Source organism: Caretta caretta, chromosome 14, assembly GCF_965140235.1.
Source record: "Caretta caretta isolate rCarCar2 chromosome 14, rCarCar1.hap1, whole genome shotgun sequence".
Lineage (NCBI taxonomy): Eukaryota > Metazoa > Chordata > Testudines > Cheloniidae > Caretta > Caretta caretta.
In genome coordinates, this window is record NC_134219.1 from 35,133,361 (window position 1) to 35,156,542 (window position 23,182).

Sequence of the window (23,182 nt, forward strand, 5' to 3'; positions counted from 1 at the left end):
GGATGTGAAGGAGAGAGGCCAGGATATGTGTTTTTGGGAGTCTCCCCAGTGCTTCCCAGAGACCCCTCTTCCCATCCTGTGGCAGGTGTAGGCCCAGGTTCCCTAACTCTGACCCATGCTTTGCAGGCTCTCCACAAAGTCATCCCAGAGGTCCTGGATGCCATGCTGGGGAACCTGCTGGCAGAGTCCCCAGACACAGATAGGCTCCACTTCATCTTGGAGGTGAGCCCTATTTTACTGTAACTCTTTGGGGGACTGGTAAGGAGAGACTGGAAGATGCATTTTCTACTCTGTCTTCCTAGCTGGGTCCCCAGTTGGCCGTCCTTGGTTGGGGAGGTCAATGCAATGCAGTGTCAGGTCCTTCCTTCTTGAGGGACAGAGGAAGGAGCTGGGACTTCAAGCCAGAGCTCTGCCTGGTTCTGCTGAGCACTAAGCACAGGGCTCCTGGCTGTCTTGGGGAGTGAGAGTCTGAAAACCCACCCTTCCCCCACCCCTCCAACACACAGAGCCCATGAGATTCGGGAGATGGTTCTCAGAGCAGAGGCACACACTCCTTCCTAGAGAACAGGAGGAGCCCAGGGAATCAGCCCTTCCCTCTGATCTGCTCTGAAATTCCTGGGGGGATTGTGCTCTCAGTCACTCCCTACATCCCCCCAAGGATTTGCGTAGCAGGGAAGGGCCGAGGGTTCAGTCTCCTTTCTGGTGAACTGTTCAGGAATCAGGAGTTCTGGGAGGATGGGACCAGCCCTGACCCCGAACATTGTCCCAATCTAGAGAGACGCTGAGAAGTTGTGACCTGAAGGGTACAAGCTGCGTCCTGGGGGAAAGAATCCCCTTCTAAAGCTCTGCCATCAATGACTCAGCTATTCTCCCACGCGCAGAATGTCTCAGGCCCCTGGGGCTGGGGGCATGGGGCTCATTTGCAAAGCAGGTGCAGCTGGCCACTGAGTCTGACCTGCCTCCTTTCCCCACAGCATGTCAACCTCTGGGTCGTGTCCAGGGTGTTCCAGGAGCGAGCCAGGGCTATCAGGAGCAGCACAGCCCTGCTGAGATACACAGTCACCCTCCCTGAGTTTGACGTAAGTGAGCTCCGAGCCCAGCTTGCTGGCTCCAGGGGGAGGCGGGCTGGCTCCAGTGGGCTGCAGGATCTGCTGCTGCTGCTGCCGGGGCTGTGGCTTAGGAGGGTTCTTCATGGGGAGGCAGAGTCAGAGCAGGACTGAGCTAGGCTTGAGTCAAGTTCTTCTTGTCCTGGTTCAGTGTTGTCCCTGGGCCTTTAAGGGGACCATGCTCCAGCCCCTTCTTGACATCCCAAAGCAGCTCCGGGCTCCCTTGGCAGCACAGCAAATGAAGGGTCGATCTCAAGCTCCTCTCCCCCAGCATCTCCTGCAGAGGGGCTAAGAGGAAGGAGCCCTCTGGCCCAGGGGGGACAGGGAGCTGAGAAGAAAATGCTGATGGAGTCCCCTCTGCTCTCCCTTCCATTAGATCTCAGCCGAGTTCCCTCGGATGGGTCACCATGTGGCCCAGCTGGCTCTATTTGTCAGCGATCCAGACAAGGACATCAGCCGGCAGGCCAGGGAGGGGACTTACCGGCTCTACCAGCTGCTGCTCCAACAGAGGGGTAAGGAACCCAGCTGGGACGCAGAACCCAATAGGGGACTAAGAGTGACCACAGGTTGATAATGGGACCCCAGACCATTTCTCTCAGACTGACCCCAGCCGGAGGACAAGTTTCTCTCTGCCTCTGTTCTTCTCCACTCCACTGTGCAGCCACCAATGGGATTGGAAGGACACAGAAACTGCAACCAGAATGAGGAGAAAAGTCTCTCTCTCTCTCTCTCTCTCTCTCTCTCTCTCTTCCAGGCCTGACCATACATGAGGCGGAAGATCTCTGGTGCTATGACTGGCACCAGGACAGGAGGCTCTTGGGCTACAAGAACACAGCCAGAGTGGGGGAGGTAAGGGCACTGTGCCAGGGCATGACACAGCTCAGGGAGTGTGGCTGGCTGGGTTCCCTGTAGTGGATGCCTCCTGGAGACAGGAAAAGAGCCCACTCCTTATTTCCAGCTCAGAGTTCCTCATCCAGCAACCAGTGGGACAGGCTGGTGCTAAAGGTCCCACATTGGAACCTCGCTAGTTGCCGTGATTTGAGGAGAATCCCCCGTGGGTGAGTTAAGATAGGATTATGGCTTTGGGTGTCTCTCTGCTCCTTGTCCCCCTAGCTGATCCCCAAGTGTCTGAGAGGAGAGCACTGGCTCAGCCAGTCACGATTGCTTGATCAGACCCTTGTTGAATTCCCTGCACCCTGTAGAAGCAGAGAAAGGAGGTGGGCTTTGCCCAATTCCATTGCCGGTCAGGAAGCAGAATGCCCCAACCTGGGAACTGGGTAGGGGACATAGTGAGCTCCAGAGCCAATATGGACCACAGGGGCCCCCCTCATGTCTCCAGACCTGGCCAGGGAATGGCAGAGTATCTGGAGCTCAGCCACTGTTCCAAAGAATCACATTGTCACTGAGCCAAGTTGCGGCTCCTTGCTGCACAAGTAGAAAATCAAAGACACCCCCCCACCCCCGTCTCACAACTGTGGTGAGAATATCCAAACCTTCGAACACACCGGAACACAGTGCCCCCAGACTGGAGTCAAAGGTGAAATGGGTGATTTCCACAACATCACAGAGGAGGCCTTGGAATGGCTCCTGGATCGACAAGGGCATCTACAGAACGCTCCTCCACAAACGCCCCGTGAGAGAGACTGTGTGAGCTTGTCCCGCCTCCCACAAGCTGAATTGCTGCAGCGGAAGAAAAGTCTCCGAGGAGCATCTGGGAGGGGGACTGGGCCATGAGTCTCCTTGTCCTTGTCAGGCTGCAGGTTGGATTCCCCTTGAAGAAACCAGGGAGCTGCAGAGGCCATAGCCAGCAACTAGAGAAATTACTTAGCGGGGGGAAGAGACCTCTGGTCTGTCAGCTCCAACCCCCTCCCCCCCACAACAGCACACACAAACTCCTCTAGCCGCTGAGGTGCAGGAGATCTCTCTGCTGGAAGCAAGACAGGGTCCCCTGTCGTCTCTGTGCCCTGCACAGCAGAGTGGGCCTGCTCACACACATTAGAGATCCATTTCCAGCCCATCCTGGCTCCTGCCATAAATTGGCTTCCCGAAAGAGCCACCGGAGGCTTTGGTCCCTCAGCATCTGCGACCTTTTAATAAAGGGGCTTCCCTGAGCCCTGGGACCCTGAAAGCGTCCTGGGGAATGAAGTGCCTTGGCCACAGCAGCTCTCTTCCCTGCCCTTTGGGGCACTAGACGCCATTGTACTACCAGGACTTGGAGGCTGGCTCTGGGCAATCTGCTTGATCCTTGTGTCCTCTTGGTTTTAGGTCTTTGGTAAATTTTTCTCCATCGAGCAGAAAAGATCCTTCCTGCGGACAGCAGTGCTGGCCATCCACGACCCTCTGCTGCGTGTCAGCCAGGCTGGGCTGGTGCTTGTCTACTCCCTCCTGGGGGAAGCCCAGCAACTGATGGGGGACACAGTAAGCAGCTGCAATCGACTGAGGAGCTTGGGGTGGGGCCCAGGGCCCCATTCCCATCCTATCGGCATTCGCTGGCCTGGTAGCAAGGAGCCTAGTGGGGACTTCTGGACTTCATGGACTTCTGTTCTTAGGATGTGGTGCTCTGCTATCACTCCTGGGAAGGACAGGAGAGTCCCCTAAGTGCCCTCTGTGAACCTTTCCTGCCCCACAGAGCTGCACCCATTTCCCCATGGCCTAGTGTCCATGTCACCCAAGCCACCATTGAGAGTTGCTCCCTTCCCTGGCAGCCTGGGAGGCCAAGGACTGACTGGTGATGGCGACTGAGCAGGAAGGGCTGAGGCACATGGGTGTGGGAAGCTGGTCTTGCTGCTGGTAGGGCTGGACCCGCTCTCAAGAGATTGGGAGGTTTCAGTCAGCAGGGGTTGCTGACCTGCCCCGTTCACCAGGGCTGCCATCAGCTTTTGTCACTGGGGTGACTTGGGGAAAGGTCTCAAGATCTCCCCATCCCACTTCACTGCTGCCAGAATCCCTCCCGCCCCCCGCCACCCTTCTAGAGCCCCCTCTCTGCCCTACCTGGGTGGGGATGGAGGTGGGGGTGGAGGAGAGGGTACTCCGAATTTGAGCGGTGTCCCCAAGTGGGTTGGAGGTGGAACAGCTGTCAGGGGCACTGATGGGGAGGTGGCAGGAGCTCACCCAACAAGGACGGGGGTTGGCACTGGAGGTCACTAGAGAGGACAGCAAGCCTCCATTCTGGGAGTCAGGAGGGTGAATCCAGCACTCAGACATGAGCAGCTGCTGGGTGGAAATGATGGTGCTGGTTCCAGGTGCCCTTCATCCTCCCTGATTCCTGGGGAGTGTCTCAGTCTCTGACATGTTCTCGTTCCCCTGCAGCACGAGGATGTCACAGCCAAGGTCATGGGCCAGCTTCACATCATCCGGCACTTGCACCAGATGCCCGAGGCGCTGCAAGGGCTGTGGCTCATCTGATGCTCTTAAAGGTTCCTCTCCCTGTTCAGCAAGTCCCGCTCCCTGCTGCAGGTACTGCTGTGTCTCACTATAAATGGGGGCTAGTGGAAGCAGAAATGGAGGCCCCTGGCACTCACAGAAACTCTCTCCTCTCTGTGGAGCTGGGTCCTTCCCTCGGCCCCCCAAATTCCTTCATCTGGGGCAGGAGCTCTTTCCCTCACACCCACATCCCTCCCCTCTTTCCTTGATCTCACCCCCATCCCATTCCCCGTGCTCCCAGGCAGAGATCTTCCTGCCCCATATGGCGCAGAATGACCTTTGTGTCAGGGCGACAGACTGTCTGCCAAACTGAAGCTCAGGAAGCTCAACATTTGAGGAGGTGAGGATGGGACAGAGGCTCTGGGCTAGCTTCATCTCCTGCCCTTTATTCTTCCTTTGGCCCTTCTCTGGGCTCTCAGAGTCTGACATGAAGAGGAGCCTCCTCCCCCCGTATCTTCTAGCCCCGGGGTGTGTGACAGCCTCCCAGATGGCTGCAGTCAGAAGCTGAACCACCTCAGGGAGCAGTGGGGACAGGTCCTTTGTCCTAGGAAACCAAGCAGTGGAAGTTCTCAAAGAGGCTGAGAGGGAAGAGCCCGCTCCCTCATGGAGGTAAGAGCCATTAACTTCTTTGGGCCTATGGGTTTCTTGGGGGAGAAATGGGATCCCTGCTGCATAGCCTGGCTGGGAGCTTCCCCCATCCCTGGGACAGAGACATCTCCATCAGTGTGCCACCCTTGTTTTTTTCCTAGCAAGAGGCTCCTCAGAGAGCTCCTCAAACCTGTTCTCCTGGGAGCGTTTCTGGGAGGAGGCTCCCGTCCCTCAGTCTTCAACTCCATCATGCAGTCTCTTTCACCTAACATCTCCGCTCTCCAGCTCCACTTCCCGCAGCGGGAGAAACGGACCTTCAGCTCCCAAAGAACAGACTCTGACCTCCTTCTGATCAGCAATGGGGTTTCACCATCCCTTCAGCCAACCTGTCAGCTGGGCTGGACCGGATTTGAAGGAGGAGGGTATCTAACAGGGTGGCTTGGCCTATGGCTGCCTAGCCTGGGGCTAGGCCAAATTGATGACCAAGTGAGCCCCACCTGAGGGGACACAAGTGAAAACATCAGCAAAAGTACAGAAGCAAAGCGAGCTGTTCAGTAGACGGCCTTGGTCCAAACCCTGGAGTCCAGGGTAGGACTGGCTTCTCTCACCGTCCCTAAGGAAGGGGACATAGAAGACCCTAGAAACCCAAGAAGGGCAGGCCGAAGCAAAATCAGGCTGAGGAAGAACTCCCCACGAGGGTGGAAGGCCTTGTTTCTGTTCAAGATATTTTTGGACTTTGTTTGCAAGGAGCTTGACCCAGGAAGGAGTGGAGTAAAGGACAGTCACCTGGTTGGAGGGCTGAGTTCCCAGCCAACAAACTGCAAGAGTGAGTATCAACGGGGTTGCTAGCCCAGCGAGAGAGCGGTGACAGGAGGCCTGGTCAGCATCTAGCGGTGAGTGAACTCTGGTACACACCCAAAGTGGCTGTGTCTGGAGCCCTGGTAGCCTCTTCTGTGGGAAGTTCCCATGGGTCAGTGGGGCCGGAATCTCTCCTGCTCCTTTGGTCTCTTTGGGCTTCACACGAGATGTCTGGTGAACTGCCCTTGGACTCTGGGCCCAGCACCGCTCAGAAATTATTCGCTACCTTCAGAGAGACAGGGCACAGCTCAGCTTGTTGGGTAGGCTGGAGACTCACACTTCACTGGAACACACAACACTGAGGTGGTTTGGGAAGCATAGTGACAAAGAGAGATTTAAGTGATACTAAGCAAGAGAAAGAGACAAATTTCAAAGAGAGAAACAAAACACAACACACTTTGTAGTGACTAAAACTGAATCTTAACAAGTCACAACCTTTGCCTTAGCAGTTTCCAGACTAACATCTCAGCTTTCCTAACAGACCTTCTTTGATGTCCCTGTAGGGTAGAAAACTTCTCTGTCGAATCCGCGGATTTGATTGCTTCGTCTTCTGGTTTCAGACCCTCTGTTCTCCTTCTGGGGTGCCTGGACCCTGATTGTAACATCTCTCTGGCCCAGCCTCTTACACAGATGTGTGCTGCAGCCAGCCCAGTGCAGGGAGCAGTGGGGACAGATGATCTCCTCCTGTCAGACCAAGCAACATGAGTCCCATTGAGCCTTAGATGGAAGATCCCAGGCATCTCCTGGAGGTAAGAACCGTCCACTCTTCTGGGCACTTGGGGCTGTTGCAAGAAAGAGGGGGCTCCTGTTCCATAGCCTATTTGTCCTCATGACTGTGTTTTTTTCTTCTCAGAGGATGCATCCGGGACCCTGGAGACTGTTTCGTGCAGGAGGTTTGAGCTGGGAGAGATCACTCACTGTCCTGACCCATGGGTCATTAACCCGGGTCTGCAGGGTTCCTGGGAGCAGCCACCCTCCAGCATCCCACCTGGAAGCCTACGAAAAACTGCTTAAGCTCGGACTGACGAAGTCCAGACCCAGTTTGAGGCTCCTATTGGCAGAGTCCCAGGGCAGCTAAATGGCCCCCGGGACCTCATTAAACCAGCAGCAGGAACAAGAAGCTGTCTGAACAGCCGCGCTCCTCCCCGGCTCTGGACCGTTTGTTGGCTGTTCCTGCTCCCACTCCCCAGGCTTGATTTCCTGGCATCCGGACTCGGGTTGACTCATCTGATTTGAGGTTCTGAACACAATTTGGTTTTTTGCTTCTGCTCTTCCCGTGTCCTGACCCAGCTGACTCTTGACTCCTGTCTTGGGAGTGTGGACTCTGCCTCTGACCACTAGGTCTGGGTGCCCATGACCCAGCCATGACACTGACTTTTCTTCAATTCCTCCAATGCCCTTTTCTGCTCTCCAGCTCTGCTCTCCCAGCAAGACACACCGATCCCTTGGCTCCCAGAGTCCTGCTTGCCTGCTAGTCAAGGGCTCAGGGGGAGTGTTTGTCTTGCTTCCTCCCCCACCACAGCTGCTTTTCCTCGGGGACTCTCCCTAGCGCAGAGGAGAATCCGTCCTGGCAGCAATTCAGGAAGTCACAGAAGGGATGGTCTGCTCAGCTCCCTCTGCAATGCCACTGCCCGAGACCATTACGAGTGAGTGCCCAGTGACTGAGCCGGCAGCTCCTTGAGAGACTCCTGGGGGCAGCGTAGTCGTGTTTCACGGTGACGGCGTGGCATTGAAGAGACTCTCCTGCTGTCCCAAAGGGTTTCTGTTCTCCTGCACGGTCAGACCGTGGGGCCAGGTTGCAGAATGGGGAAGAGCTGTTTGGCGATGAGTCGGAGGATTCACCATACAGGTGGCTGCAGCTGCCGAACCTGGAGTCCCTGTGGTAGGGTTACCATGCATCCAGATTTTCCCGGACATGTCCAGGCTTTTGGGGTTTTAAATTGCCCTCCGGGAGGAATTTGTCAAACTCTCCAAAGGTCCAGGATTTTCCTCCCAATGCAGCACTCTGGAGGCCGGGGGGGGAGCTGCACGCTCTGCGGGGGAGCGCTGAACTGTGTCTGGCTCCGCACCCCAGACACAGTGCTCTGAGCCGCAGGGTACGGGGGCTGGGGGGGCTGGAGAAGGGGCATGGGGTCCCAAGGGACAGCCAGGGAGCAGGGAGGGGTTGGATGGGTCAGGGGTTCTGGGGGGAGCCTGTCAGGGGGTGGGCATATGGAGAGGGGATGGGGGAGTCAAGGGACAGGGAGCAGGGGGGGTTGGATGGGGCGGAGGTTTGGGGGGAAGTCAGGGGCAGGGAGCATGGGGGATTAGATGGGTCAGGGGTTCTGCGGGGGCAGTCGGGGGACAGGGAGTGTTTGGATAGGTGTGGGAGAGCCGGGGGTCTGTCAGGGGGCGGGGGTGCAGATAGGGGGCAGGGCAGTCAGGGGACATGTAGGGGGTGGAGTTCTAGGGGGGCAGTTAGGGTGTAGGGGTCTCAGGAGGGGGCAGTTGGAGACAGGGAGAAGGAAGGCTTAGATAGAGGGCAGAGTCCTGGGAGGGGGTGATCAGGGGACAAGGAGCAGGCGGGGTTGGATGGGTTGGCGGTCCTGTGGTGGGCAGTCAGGGGGCAGGAAGTGGTAGGGAGGAGATAGGGGGCAGGGCTACCACTCCCCCCCCCCCCCCCCCCGCCACCGGAGTGTCCTCTGTTTTGAAAGTTCAAATATGGTAACCCTACCCTATGGGCCCAGCCTCCACTCCTGAGAGTTCAGGCGAACCTCCCCCTGTTCTCAGGGAGTCTTTGGCTTTGGCGGCTGGGCCTGCCTGCCGAGACAGAGGACTCAGTGTTTCCATCGGGCTGCTCAGTTGCAAATGCAGCCATCCAAAGACGTGAAGAATGGAAGCGAAAGAGCAAAGCTGGACCATCCGCTGACCTCCTGCAATCAAGTGAGCCCAGCCTGGGACAGACCAGGGAAAGCTCCAAGGTGGCTGATGGGTGCAGGAATCCAGGGGAGGAGAAATAAATAGTTCATGATGAATCCTACGGGCTTTTTCTTGTGTGGTGAAGGGTTTAAAATGGGTCTAGTTACGATCACATTCAACTTTACAATCGCTATGTCTGATTGAAGGGCAGGTCTAGAAAGGTCAGAGGTCACTCGAGGAGCTTCAAGTCTCAGATTCTGTCCCTATTGCCTGCTTTGACCAGCTGATCTCAACCCAACACATCCCTCAGGTGGTAGCAGTGGTGAGCTCTTTCCCTCTTTTTCTGGATTAGCCACCAGCATGGGGACAGGATACATGTGGAAATGGAGAGGCGTGGGGGTCACGTGCAGAGGCATGCAGATAACTTGCAGAGTTGCCTGTTAATGCAGCTCCCATGGGGGAAGAACGGTAGGGTACCGTGCACTCCGGGGCACTATTTCCAATTTTGGTGGTGGCGGGGAGGATAATTTCACCCTGATTCCAGGGGCTACTTAGGCACCTGAAAACTCTAGTGTTTTGACAGATAACTTAGCAATGAGCTGACAGAAACACTTGCCAGACTCTTTTCCGGGGAAGACAGCTATAAGAATGGATCCAGGGAATGGTTCTGTATCTCTGAGCTGTTTGGACACTTTCAGGGAACATTCCCGATGCAAGACAGAGATTCCCAAAGTTATCCTGGGAAACCCTGAGAGACTTATGGAAAACTAGCAGATCCCACATCTCTGCTGTCACTTTGCACGGACAAACTTGGACTGTCCCAACCTGTTCATGTATTTTACCTACTTTAACCTCTCAAGAACTTTCACATATGAAAGAAAGAAAATTAAATAAATGACGTAGTTACACTGATATAGGGCTGTAGCATAAACCCGGCCTCAGAGTTGTCCCATTGAAATGGAAGTATTCACAGCAGTAATTAAAGTGAAACATGCACGTAAGTGTTTCCAGGGCCAAGATTAAGGCCACAGCTTATGAGAGGTGCAGACGCAAGAAGAGAAGAGCTGTGCAAAAACTGAAATGCCACTTGGAACTTGGCCCAAACAATGCATCACGAAAAATAAACTCATCCTGTTATACAGTAATAGAGCTGGTTCAAAAGGGTTTTACACTGACAATGCAACCTTTAAACTAAAAATGCCACTTTGGATTACATTGACCATTTGAACAAAGTTCCCTTTTTAAAAAAAACATTTTGGATTTCTCTGCCCACTTGAGAGAGAACGTGGAGTTTTTCCCACCAAAACTAAACAAAACTTTGATCATTAAAAACATTTGCAAATAAGTTTGAAGACTATGCGGGGGGCGGGGGGGTAGGGGGGCGAGTGGTTTCTTCTTCAATTTTCATGAACCTCTCCACCCTTGCTATTTTTGACCAGTTCTAATTATGAATAAATGTCTGTATGTACATGAATAATAAATATGTCTGCTACTGAAACATTTACAAACAACGGCTCTGTCAAGGTTCCTCCCCCACTCTGAACTCTAGGGTACAGATGTGGGGACCTGCATGAAAAAAACCTCCTAAGCTTATCTTTACCAGCTTAGGTCAAAACTTCCCCAAGGTGCAAAATATTCCCCCCGTTGTCCTTGGACTGGCCGCTACCACCACCAAACTAATACTGGTTACTGGGGAAGAGCTGTTTGGACGCGTCTTTCCCCCCAAAATACTTCCCAAAACCCTGCACCCCACTTCCTGGACAAGGTTTGGTAAAAAGCCTCACCAATTTGCCTTGGTGACTACAGACCCAGACCCTTGGATCTTAAGAACAATGAACAATCCTCCCAACACTTGCACCCCCCCTTTCCTGGGAAATGTTGGATAAAAAGCCTCACCAATTTGCATAGGTGACCACAGACCCAAACCCTTGGATCTGAGAACAATGAAAAAGCATTCAGTTTTTTACAAGAAGGCTTTTAATAAAAAATAGAAGTAAATAGAAATAAAGAAATCCCCCCTGTAAAATCAGGATGGTAGATATCTTACAGGGTAATTAGATTCAAAAACATAGAGAACCCCTCTAGGCAAAACCTTAAGTTACAAAAAAGATACACAGGCAGAAATAGTTATTCTATTCAGCACAATGCTTTTCTCAGCCATTTAAAGAAATCATAATCTAACACATACCTAGCTAGATTACTTACTAAAAGTTCTAAGACTCCATTCCTGGTCTATCCCCGGCCAAGACGACTACAGACAGACACAGACCCTTTGTTTCTCTCCCTCCTCCCAGCTTTTGAAAGTATCTTGTCTCCTCATTGGTCATTTTGGTCAGGTGCCAGCGAGGTTACCTTTAGCTTCTTAACCCTTTACAGGTGAGAGGAGCTTTCCCCTGGCCAGGAGGGATTTCAAAGGGGTTTACCCTTCCCTTTATTTTTATGACAGGCTCTCATCAGGAGCACAGAGGTCACATTACGCAGAGAAACACCCAGGCCTGCAGGGTTCATATTCTCAAAGACATAAACTGCCCCAGGACGGGAATGTAACACACAACACAGCCTGACTGGCACGGGTTGGTTAGGTGCATGTTTTGCTGTTGCTGGCAAATTGTGCTTTTTTGAGGTGGGGGGAGTTATATTTGAAAGGAGTTCTTCATCCTCTCCCACTCTCATCCAGGGGTGCCACTCTCATCCAGAGGGGAGACCAGGGCCCACCACTTTTTACTGGCCATAAGTGTGAGCGACTGGATGAGTGGGGAGAGAAGGGAACGGGGGGACGGGGGGTTGTTTGGGGGCAAGGGGCGGTGTGAAGTGGGAGCTCAGAGAGAAAGGCTGCGTGAGGGGGGGCCCCAGGGAAAGGGGCAGTTTGAGGGGGCAGGACCTCGAGGAGAAGGGGTGGCAGAGGGGCTGGGCCACAGTTTGGGTGCCAGCAGACCCCCCACACTTTTAGGAAGCTTTTGCCCATCCTGCCCTCATCCCAAATTAATTTATTAAAGTAAGAAAACTTTGAGCAACAAGGAGACTCAGAGACCCACAATATAACTGCCAAAATCCTCACCCGCCCCTGGAGCTGGGCAAACAGAATTTTTTGGTCGCTGGCAATTCCAAAAAAAGAGAAGGAAAAAAACTGGTTTCAGGCTGAACAAAACTAACATTTTTCCAAATTTTTGATGAACCAAAAAGCTTAAAAAAAAAAACAACACCCAGGAACATTTCAAGGGTTGTAACTTTTTGAATTTTTAAAATAAAACTGAAAGACATTTTTAAACAAAAAATTATTTCAAGCTGAAAAATCAAAATGGTTTGTTTGGAAAGTGTCTAAACGAAATGCTTTGACGTGTGAAGAACGGGGGGGAGGGTCTGGATGTGAACAATTCAGCAGACGGGATACGAATTCGCAAACTGCTGAATCTGCATTTTTCACCTCAAATAGGTTTAGATGAAAAGTTTCACCCAGTCTAGTCCCCACCATTGAGGGGCATTGTAGGAGGGATCAGCTCTTCTCGCTGGTTCCCGAGCCCAAGTCTGTCTCCATTTAATGGGTCCCTCCCCCCACTCCGGTTTAGGGTTGCCAATTTTAATTGGACGTATTCCTGAAGATTTTATCACATGACATAATCTTTCATTCAAAATTAATCTTTAATTCCTGCAGACTCCCGGTCACCCTGGAGGATTGGCAACGCTGCTCCAGTTTCCTGGGCCACACCCGTGTCCCCACCTAATGGATCCCTTCCTCTGGGTTCCTGGGGGAAGCGTCTGTCCGCCATTAGCAGGTCTCCTTCCCCATTCTCCAGGGCTGGGTCTTGATTCCTGTTTCTGGTTCCCTGGGCCTGGTCCCCGTCCCTGTCACACACTGCGGGGAGCTCAGATTCCTGGGAATCCTGCCGACTTCCAGGCTGCGGGGAGGGATGAGTCAGCAGCTTCCTGAAGACGAGTTGCGAGTAGGCAAACACTTTTCCTCTACCTTTCCAAAACCCACATCGGTACAGTAAGACTAGCACCCTCACCACTGCCACCAGTCCACGCACCAGGAGACGATTCCAGGACGCTGGCTCTGAAACAAAAGCGAGAGAGAGGCCCCATGACTAAGGGACTCCATTAAATCATCCCACTGCTGCCATGAGGATCCCAGAAGATGAAGACGTTCCTGGGATACAGGAAGAGCTGAGCTGGGTCGTGTGCACATGGGCAGCACTCAGAGCAGTGGGAATGAGATCTCCAGGCTCATTATCCCCATCGGCCAACCTGACGGAGGGAGAAAGGTGAGCCCGGCAAAGCAGCCATTACCATCTACCAATGTGATATATGCCATCATGTGCCAGCAATGCCCCTCTGCCATGTACATTGGTCAAATTGGACAGTCTCTACGTAAAAGAAAAAATGGACACAAATCAGATGTCAAGAATTATAACATTCATAAACCAGTCGGAGAACACTTCAATCTCTCTGGTCACTCGATCTCAGACCCAAAGGTCGCAATATTCAAACAAAAAGACTTCAAAAACAGACTCCAACGAGAGACTGCTGAATTGGAATTAATTTGCAAACTGGATACAATTAACTGAGGCTTGAATGGAGACTGGGAATGGATGGGTCATTACACAAAATAAAACTATTTCCCCATGTTTATTTCCTCCCCTCCACCCCCCACTGCTCCTCGGACGTTTCTGTTAACTGCTGGAAATGGCCCACCTTGATTATCACTTCAAAAGGTTTTCTCCTCCCCCGCCCCGACCCCCGCTCTCCTGCTGGTATTAGCTCATCTTAAGTGATCACTCTCCTTACAGTAAAAAGAAAAGGAGTACTTGTGGCACCGAATAGAAACACAAGTAAGGTGCTTTGCATGTTCTTGTCTTTGTTTAATTGTTGTTTCTTTTGCTTTTTTGGTTGCTTTTTTTTTTGCTCGCGAGTAAGTCTGCTGCTGTGAAAAGTGATGTTTGTACGTTTGTTAATATCACGCCTGACAGCAGGAGACTTGCTAGCGAGCTGGGAGGCAGCGAAAAGTGATTCACAAACATACAAATATCACTTTGCACAGCAGCCTTCCTCAGACCCATGTTTATTTCCTCCCCTCCACCCCCCACTGCTCCTCGGACGTTTCTGTTAACTGCTGGAAATGGCCCACCTTGATTATCACTTCAAAAGGTTTTCTCCTCCCCCGCCCCGACCCCCGCTCTCCTGCTGGTATTAGCTCATCTTAAGTGATCACTCTCCTTACAGTAAAAAGAAAAGGAGTACTTGTGGCACCGAATAGAAACACAAGTAAGGTGCTTTGCATGTTCTTGTCTTTGTTTAATTGTTGTTTCTTTTGCTTTTTTGGTTGCTTTTTTTTTTGCTCGCGAGTAAGTCTGCTGCTGTGAAAAGTGATGTTTGTACGTTTGTTAATATCACGCCTGACAGCAGGAGACTTGCTAGCGAGCTGGGAGGCAGCGAAAAGTGATTCACAAACATACAAATATCACTTTGCACAGCAGCCTTCCTCAGACCCAGCAAGCTGGGGGACAAATTAAGCCCTGGATGGGAGGTGGTCAGGGTCCAGGGCTGGCCTGACCATGAGGCGAACTGAGGCGGCCGCCTCAGGTGCCAGACTGTGGGGAGGCACCACTAGGACCCAGAGCGTAGAAAACTGTGTCTGCTGCTGGGGCATCTGTATTCTCTGCTCGAGATGCCCAGAGATGGGGGAGTGCTGTGCTGGAGGAAGGAGGGCACAAGAGACCTAACAGGCAGGCAGGAGAAAAGGTGAGAGGGAACAGCAGAAAGCAGCAGGAGCTGCAGGGAGAAAGAGGAGGAGGAGCCTCTTATGTACCTCTCTAGCACCCCCAGGAGCCTGGACTGATTAACCCCAGCTTCTTAGGCAGCTTCCTGTTTCCTTCTGCTTCCCTGAACCCACCTGGGGAGAACAGGCAGTCAACTGAAACAGTAGGAGCCAGTTAGGCCCTTAAGACGCTGATATCTTCCCTCACTCAGGCCCTGTTACCAGCCTGCTTATTTGTCCCCTTCAACTGAGTGTTGAAGGCCACTATAGCTTGCACAGAACAGCAGTCATGAGTGAAAGAAGAAAACGCCCCTCTGGGGCAGCACTCAGAAAAAGAAAGAAAGTGAAGGAAGCTTTTCTATCTAAGCAGGAAGGAGCTCTCCTGAGATACACAGACACAAATGTTCACAGTGAGCCTTCCGGCCCCAGTGAGGAGGTGAGTGGTGAGGAGATGTCTGATCTTCCAGTTAGTCGGAGTGCAGGTGACCTGGCAGCTACTGCAGCATCCCTATCTCCATCTCAAATGGATGTAACCATGCACATTCCTGAAGAAAAGTGTAGATCAGAGAAGAGTGTGGTGGAGGCACAAGAAACAGCTGCTCCTGAGTTTAGTTCCTTAAGTCTAGATGATCCAGGATTGTGGACCCCCTTGAGCAGTAACCCGAGGGACTTCCTTGTACTGCATTGGCCTCAACAAGTGAAAAACTTCATGTTCCCCAAAGACAATGAAAAGAGAAGTTTCCATCCAACACTTTACTGGTGTGAAATCCCCAATGGTGACAAAGTGGAGAGGCCATGGCTTATGTACTCAAAAACCCAGAATGCTGCATACTGGTTTTGTTGCAAACTCTTCCCGTCTAATGTTCCAGCCACATTGGGTTCTGCAGAAACAAAGGACTGGAAAAATCTGGCTAGAAATCTGGCATGCCATGAGAAGGCAGCAAATCACCAGAGAGCATTCCATAGGTGGAAAGAGCATGAGATGAGACTAAGGTTAAAGGCCACCATAGATGATCAGCATCAAGAGAAGATTGCATCAGAGTCTCTTTACTGGCAAAATGTTGTGAAAAGGCTCATTTCCATTGTGAGAATGCTTGCTACCAAAACCTAGCACTGCGTGGCACTTCAGATCAGCTGCATGTGCCAAACAATGGAAATTAACCTTAACTGATCTTAAAATTGTGGAGCTGATGGCTGAGTTTGATGCTGTATTCCAGGAGCAGCTAAGAAGTGTCACCACCCAAGAAACATGTACACACCACTACCTTTGAAAAACAATTCAACATGAGATCATACAGTTACTGGCAACAAAAGTCAAACAGAAGATGGTGGCAGATCTGAAGTCAGCAAGATATTACCCTGTTATTCTGGACTGCACACCTGACATCAGCCATACAGAACAAATGACTTTAATGGTGCGTTTTGTAACAACAACAGAACCTAGTGAAAATGTCCCTGCAATGGTGACTGTCAGAGAGCATTTTCTAGAATTTATTGACATTGATGATACCACAGGAGCTGGTATGACAGATGTGCTTCTTAAAAAGCTGGAAGATACGGGAATTGCGATAGCTGACATGAGAGGTCAGGGCTACGATAATGGTGCCAACATGAGAGGAAAGAACAGAGGAGTACAGACACGGATCTGTACAGTAAACAGTGGGAGGGTACAGTAAACCCTCGAGCTTTTTTTGTCCTATGCAGTTCTTATTCATTGAACTTGGTGGTCAGTGATGCAGCATCAGCTTCTAGTGAGGCTGCTGAATTTTTTAATGTAATTCAAAGCGTCTATGTATTTTTCTCAGCATCAACTCATCGATGGCAAATTTTGAAGCAACATCTGGGAACATCCTCTCTGATACTGAAACCACTGTGTGCCACTGTGACAAAGCGGGACTGTTCGTACTGTTCCCTCTGAATATTGTGGGGGTGCCTCAGTTTCCCCTAGGCAGTTCTTAAGTATCTAGGTGGTGGGATAAGGGCATATGATCGTTGCAGAGCCCTAGAGGGCAGGTATGTGCAGGGGTCTGGACACAGAGAATGGCCAACACCCTGTTTCCTGGCAACTGATGGCCTGGGCCCTTCCCCCCTGCAAGGTGAGAACTAAAGGGTTGGAGAACAAAGGAATCAGGTGACCTCCTGGCCCGGGAAATGGACAAAGCCCAGAAGAGGAGGGGCTGGAGGGAGTTTCAGTTTTGAGGCTGGCTGGGGACATGGAGTGAAGTACAGACGTGGTTGTCTGGCTCACTGCCCCCCAAAATGGACCCAGCTGAGGGGTCCTGCTCTCTGCACCTACAAGCTCTGTGTTAGACCGTGTTCCTGTCGTCTAATAAACCTCTGTTTTACTGGTGGGCTGAGAGTCACATCTGACTGCGGAGTTGGAGTGCAGGACCCTCTGGCTTCCCCAGGAGCCTGCCTGGGCGGACTCGCTGTGGGAAGCGCACGGAGTGGCAGAGGATGCTGAATGCTCTGAGGTCAGATCCAGGAAGGTGGAAGCTGTGTGAGCTGTGTGTCCTGCAGACAGTCTGCTCCCAGAAAGGAGACTTCCCCAGAGTCCTGACTGGCTTCGTAGGGAGCAGTTCCAGAGCATCGCCCAGGGACTCCGTGACAGCCACACAATAGGAAAGTCGAGTGGAGGCGATAAAGCCTATCAAACACCAAATTGGGAAGATAGATAATGCCATAGTTGCTATTATGGAGGATAATGCTATGACAGGAACTGTTTGTGGGAGATCAGTGGCAGAGGGAAATGGAATCACCAGAAACATACATAACTTCAAATTTCTGTGTAGCTTAGTGTTGTGGCATGACATAATGTTTGAAATAAATGTTGTAAGCAAGAGACTCCAAGGTGTTGACCTTGACATATCTGGAGCAATGGAACAACTGGACAAAGCAAAGTCATACCTACAGTTTTACCGCTCAGATGAGGGATTTCAAAATGTTTGAAAAGTGCAGAGAAGTTGTTAGAGGAACTTGACACTGAAGCTATTTTCCCACCCATTCAAGGATACAAGAGTCACCGCAGAAGAAGACATTTTGATGACGAGGCACGGGATAATCCCATCAGAGATCCCAAACAACAATTCAAAGTTGAATTCTTTAACCAGGTGCTAGATTGTGCTATACAGTCAGCTGAAGAACATTTCATGCAGCTCAAGGAACACAGCAGTATGTTTGGGATGTTGTATGATATTCCAAAACTCCTCACTGTACCTGAAGAAGACCTACACCAGCAATGCAGGGCTCTAGAGACAGTGTTGACACATGATGACATGCGCGATATTGATGCGAGTGATTTAGGTGATGAACTGAAAGCCCTTTCAAGATACATTTCAGCAGGATCAACTCCAAAGGCTGTCCTGGAATATATGTGCACAAAGAAGATGACCCACCTCTTTCCAAATGCTTTTGTTGCTCTGCGCATACTTCTAACACTTTCTGTAGCAGTTTCCAGTGGAGAACGCACCTTCTCCAAGCTGCAGTTAATAAAAACACATCTGTGCTCCACAATGACACAGGAGAGGCTGGTCGGACTTGCAACCATCTCAACAGAGCATGAGCTGGCCCAGACGGTGGACCTTCAGCAGGAAGCAGTTCAAATCTTTGCAGCCAAGAAGGCACGGAAAGCACCACTTTGATTATTCAAACAGACAAAAATGCCAGTGTTTACCCTGCAGACAAGAAAAGTTACATTTGCTGTTCAGGCATTTAAAAGTTAAATGTTACTTAAAATTTTGGAACAAGGCATTTGAAGTTGTTAGTTCAACGCTACGAACTGCTGCCTGCACAATTTGCGACCTGTAGTTGCTACTGACATCTCTATGCTCCCTTTGACTGCCATGAAACAATTTGCTGCCTTTGCCTTTCCCCATCCTGCCGTCCAGAGGGAGCATTCCCATCGCAACTTGCTACCTGTCACCTTTCCCCATCCTCTACCTTTCCCCATCTCCTGGCCCAGGGGTAACAGAGCGCGATGATGGGGGTTCCCCTATCACAGTAGTGCTACCTCTCCCTTTCCTCATGCTCTGGTCCAGGGGCAGCGCGTTATGACAGACGGGGGCATTCCTGTCACCATTTGCTAGGAGTGTGACATTTCTATTTTAAATCTGGACACAAATAAAGTACCTCTGTGATTGGGAAATGTGTTCTACAGCATTAAACCTCAGGGCGAGTGTTTGTAAAGCCCAGAACGAAGGCGGTGTTATTTCTTTATTAGTCTCAGTCCATTACAGATTAGAACACAGAGTTTAATCTGATCAGGGTTTAAATTCTTGTAGTGTATTTCGCGCAGCCCCCCATGCCCTCCTCCAATATGCGATAAAAACTCCATCGGGGTTGAAAATATTTACCAGAGCTCCACTCCGGACAGCTCCAGCTGAATTTAAGCCCTGAATCTGAAAATCAACCCCCTGTTCGCCTGTCTCCCATTCTCATCCTCAGGGTTGGCTGCGGTGGCCCATGACTCCAACTCCTCCGGTAGCCATGTTGCTCGGGGGTGGCACGGCATCACCGCAGAGGACAGCGTGCAGCTCCTTGTCAAAGCAGCATGTCTGTGGAGCCGCATCAGAGCTACTGCTTCCCTCCCTCGCCTCCTGGTACGCCTGGCGCAGCTCCGTGGCTGTCACATGGCAGTGCTGCGGGACCCTCTTCTAGCCCTTCTCCCCCACACTCCGAGCAATCTGCTCATAGACGTCCACATTTCTACGCTGGATCGGAGCCGGGCCTGCACAGCCTCTTCTCCCCAGAGACCCAGGAGCTCCACCACCCCCTGAGCGGTGCCGGCAGCAGAGCATTGGGAGCCTGGAGCCTGCTCAGCTGGGCAGTTGCTAGGTGAGCTCTCCATGCAGAGCAAAGAGGAAATGGAATTTCAAAAACTCCCAGTCCTTAAACAGGAGGGGCTTGATCCTGTGACCCTGGCTGATGGGCAGCGGAGTTCAAAACAGTGACCAGAGTGGGTCACACGGGGGCATTGTGGGACATCTCCTGGAGGCCACTTAAGCTGATGTAGGCAACGCAGCGTATACACTGCCACTGCGTTGACCTAACTATGTCGACGTAAGCGCTGGACCTCTCTTGGAGGTGGAGCTATTCAGTCGACGTAGCAGGCGAGTTAGGTCGGTGGGAGGTACACTGTAGTCTGGACGCTGACATTATTAGGTCGGCGTTTAAGCTGCCAGACTTCGACCTAACTCTGTAGTGTAGACCAGGCCTTAGTTGCTTAAGTCCCTTTGTGAATCTGAGCCTTTCTTTTAATGTTGCTCATGGGGGGAGGGATAGCTCAGTGGTTTGAGCATTGGCCTGCTCAACCCAGGGTTGTGAGTTCAATCCTTGTGGGGGCCATTTGGGATCTGGGGCAAAAATTGGGGATTGGTCCTGCTTTGAGCAGGAGGTTGGACTAGATGACCTTCTGAGGTTCCTTCCAACCCTGATATTCTATGATTCTATGATAAATCCTTTCTCTTTCCAGTTTCGTAACTTGGAGACTTGTGTAAACAGTAGGGAAAAAATGACACCCAATGAAATCCATTTATTGGCTTTCCGGGGCACAGTTTTAAGGTATGATCTCGGAGGCTGAAGAGAAAAGAAAGGGAAGATTTTCTCAGTGAAAGAATAATTGAACATGAAGATGGGGGTCTTGTTATCAGCATCGTAAAGTGCCACTTGCTCTGATAAACCCTGATCTTTGTGAGTCTTATGCTCAGAGTCACAGAAGTCTGTGGGTAGGTGAGAGCCTGGAATTGGTTCCAGCAGAATCTCAGAGCCCAGATGCCCTCTTCAGGTTTTACACAGAACCATCTCTTTCTCTTCACTGATGTTCTGGCCACATCAATGGTCCAGCTTTCCCTATTCCCCACCTCCACCTCCCAGTGATGTTTCCCTGCCAGGAATCCTTCAGAGCCCAGTGCACACAACAGAATTAAATCTCTCAGAATTGTTGGGCAGGTCCTGTCATGTGTGTTCATGTCTGACACTTTTCTGATCCGCAGACAGGTTAAGGTGAGGGTGAGCAGTTCCTGGATCCCATGCAACCTCTGCTGGGGACGCAAACTCCGTATGCAGTAGACACTGGGCTTTCCCTACATCCTGGAAGAGACTCACATTTGCTGAGCTGGAATCAGGCCATAGTTAAAGTTACAGCCCCTGCAGGCTATGGTAAGAATTGTAACCCAGCATGCCCCAGGGACAAGCTTGACTAAATGCTGGAGCTAATGTTGTCAATCTCTAGTGTCAGCTACAGCTCAGAAAATCCCCATTAGGATGCTAGCATTTTTAAAAGACAAACTCATTAGAAAGCTAGGGGAAAAGAGAGAACAGTTACACCAGTGAGGCCCTAGTGAGCACTGTGTGGGCAGATGCAAAATCATTAGTCCATCCATCTGCAGGGCAGCCTTAGAAAGACTAGGCAATAGTGAACAGCCATGGGGCAGCAAGACATAGCTCTGCAGGCCCAAACAAACATCTTAAGTCCAATCTGTAAACAGGAGTTTCCTGGGCTCATCTTCTTGGCCCCACTGCCCACCTCCCCTCTTTTCCCCTGCTCGACTTACATCTGACCTAGTTCTCTCTGGATTCCCTTCAGAGAGGCACCTGAGAAAGATTCAGCCATCCCCCAACCCCTTGTTCTGGGGAGAAACAAAGTGAGTGACAAAGCCTTGGGGTTGGGACCAAGTAAAGATGCTTCTTTCTGGCTGGTCTGTTTCAGTTTAATAACCCAAATCCTGCCCATGTGGCCAGTGGCTGAAAGTCCATTGGGGAGCTGTTCAGGGGGCTGCATGAAATGCGCTGGGATCTCAGCCTGGTTCTCGGGGTGTAGACGTCTCCATCACACGCCGAGGTAACCAGCAAACTCTCCACTGATCGTGCCCCTCTGTGCGAGGCTCAGCGGAGAGGTCAGGGACTCAATGGACTGTGCAAACAGAGCTCCTCTTTCCCCTTTAGAGAGAGATTCACCCCAGGTCAGGGCAAAGGACCAATGGCCCAGGAAAGTGTATGTGAAGGGAACTGGTACTGGGACCCCTGCATTGTACAGGTAAGGGGTTACACAGAGTCTCCCAGCTCCCTTGTCTATTCCAGCTGCAGGAGGGGGCATCCTGGGACAGACTGAGGGGGCCTCGGAGAAGCAGCCACCTGGGCCTAGAACATGTAATGTAACCATGGTGGGAAACGGGCAGTGACTGGAGCACCGCTGGGGACCCGTCTGGTTCCAAGGATGGCTCTGCAGAGGGATACAATGTTGCAACAAGATGCAATTTCCCTTCCTCGCTACTCTGAGTGAAGGCCACAGGAAGATCATCCAAAATTCGTCTCGCCAAGCACAACCCTGCAGTGTCCTCCTTTCTGATGCACCCCACCGCGCCCTCCCCTCACTTCCCAACAGGGGGCGATTGTGAACGTGGAACCCCCGCCAGAGCCCTGTACAACACAAACTTATTTCTTGTCCTCCAAGCAAGCCAAACGAGGTTGCCCTGCCCTGGAAGAGCCCAGCTAGCTTACAGATGGGGAAACTGAGGTACAGAGTCTGTGTCATTCACTGAGCCTGCCCATTCTCATCAGCCACCCCAGTCTCAGCTGATTCTGTGTTATAAGCGCTGCATGTCTGCACCATGCACAGAGCGTGGCTGCTCCCACCCCACTTCCAGCACCGTGTGTCTCTGCCATGCACTAGGCATGACTGTTTGCAGCTCCCCCCGCCCCAGTCCGTGCTATGTCCGTGTCATGCCCCAACTCTGCACGTTCTCAGCACTGTGTGTCTGCCATGCCCCCAGTCGGCCGGCTCTGGGCTCTCCCAGCCTGCTCGCACTGCTGTGTGCCTGGGACATGCACAGAGCCGACCTATTCTCAGCTACCTCCCCTGCCCCCAGCCCCTGGGCTGGGTGTCTAGGCCATGCTCCGAGCCTGAATCAACTGCACCCTTGTTTCAATGTTGTGCAGCTGGGCCATGCACCACTGGCCTGTGGGGCTACTTGAGCTGGTAGGTTCATTTCCAAAGGCCGCGGGGTTCAGTGATTGAGGTGTGGGTCTGCTGTATTTGACGGAGACCTGGCACGAAGGTGTACGTTTCTAATGGTGAGAGTAATTAAGCACTGGAGCAATTTGCCAAGGGGCGTGGCAGAGTCTCTGTCACTAATAAGTTTTAAATCAAATTCAGAAAAAAAAAATCAAAACGATGCTCTAGGAATTATTTGGGGTAAGTGCCGTGGCCTGTGTGACACAGGAGACGAGAAAATTGGTCTAGAAGATCACAGTGGCCCCTTCCGGCCTCGGAATCCATGAAACATCGTCCCAGCTTTGTCTGAGTTCACCTTCTGCAGCCTCTTACCACATCTGCAAAGCACAGGTACCTCCCCCAAGGTGCGATGCCTCAGCCAAGACAAACTGCTGAGAAACCGCCGCAGAAGAGATTGAGTTCTTCTGCCTTCCAGCCCCGGGCCGGCTCCAGGGTGTGCTGGGAGTCTCCCTCACCCAGCCCTGGCCAGGATTCTGCTGGTATTCCAGCCTAGCTCCGTTTTGGAAACAGCTCGTGTTGGGAGGGGCTGCATCTCACGCACCC

The 23,182-nt window shown here is 51.8% G+C and overlaps 1 pseudogene; it reads right to left on the reverse strand.

Moving 5' to 3' along the window:
- LOC125621471 (von Willebrand factor A domain-containing protein 5A-like) overlaps positions 1-23,182 on the reverse strand; it is a 276,958-nt pseudogene that overhangs the window by 187,910 nt on the left and 65,866 nt on the right.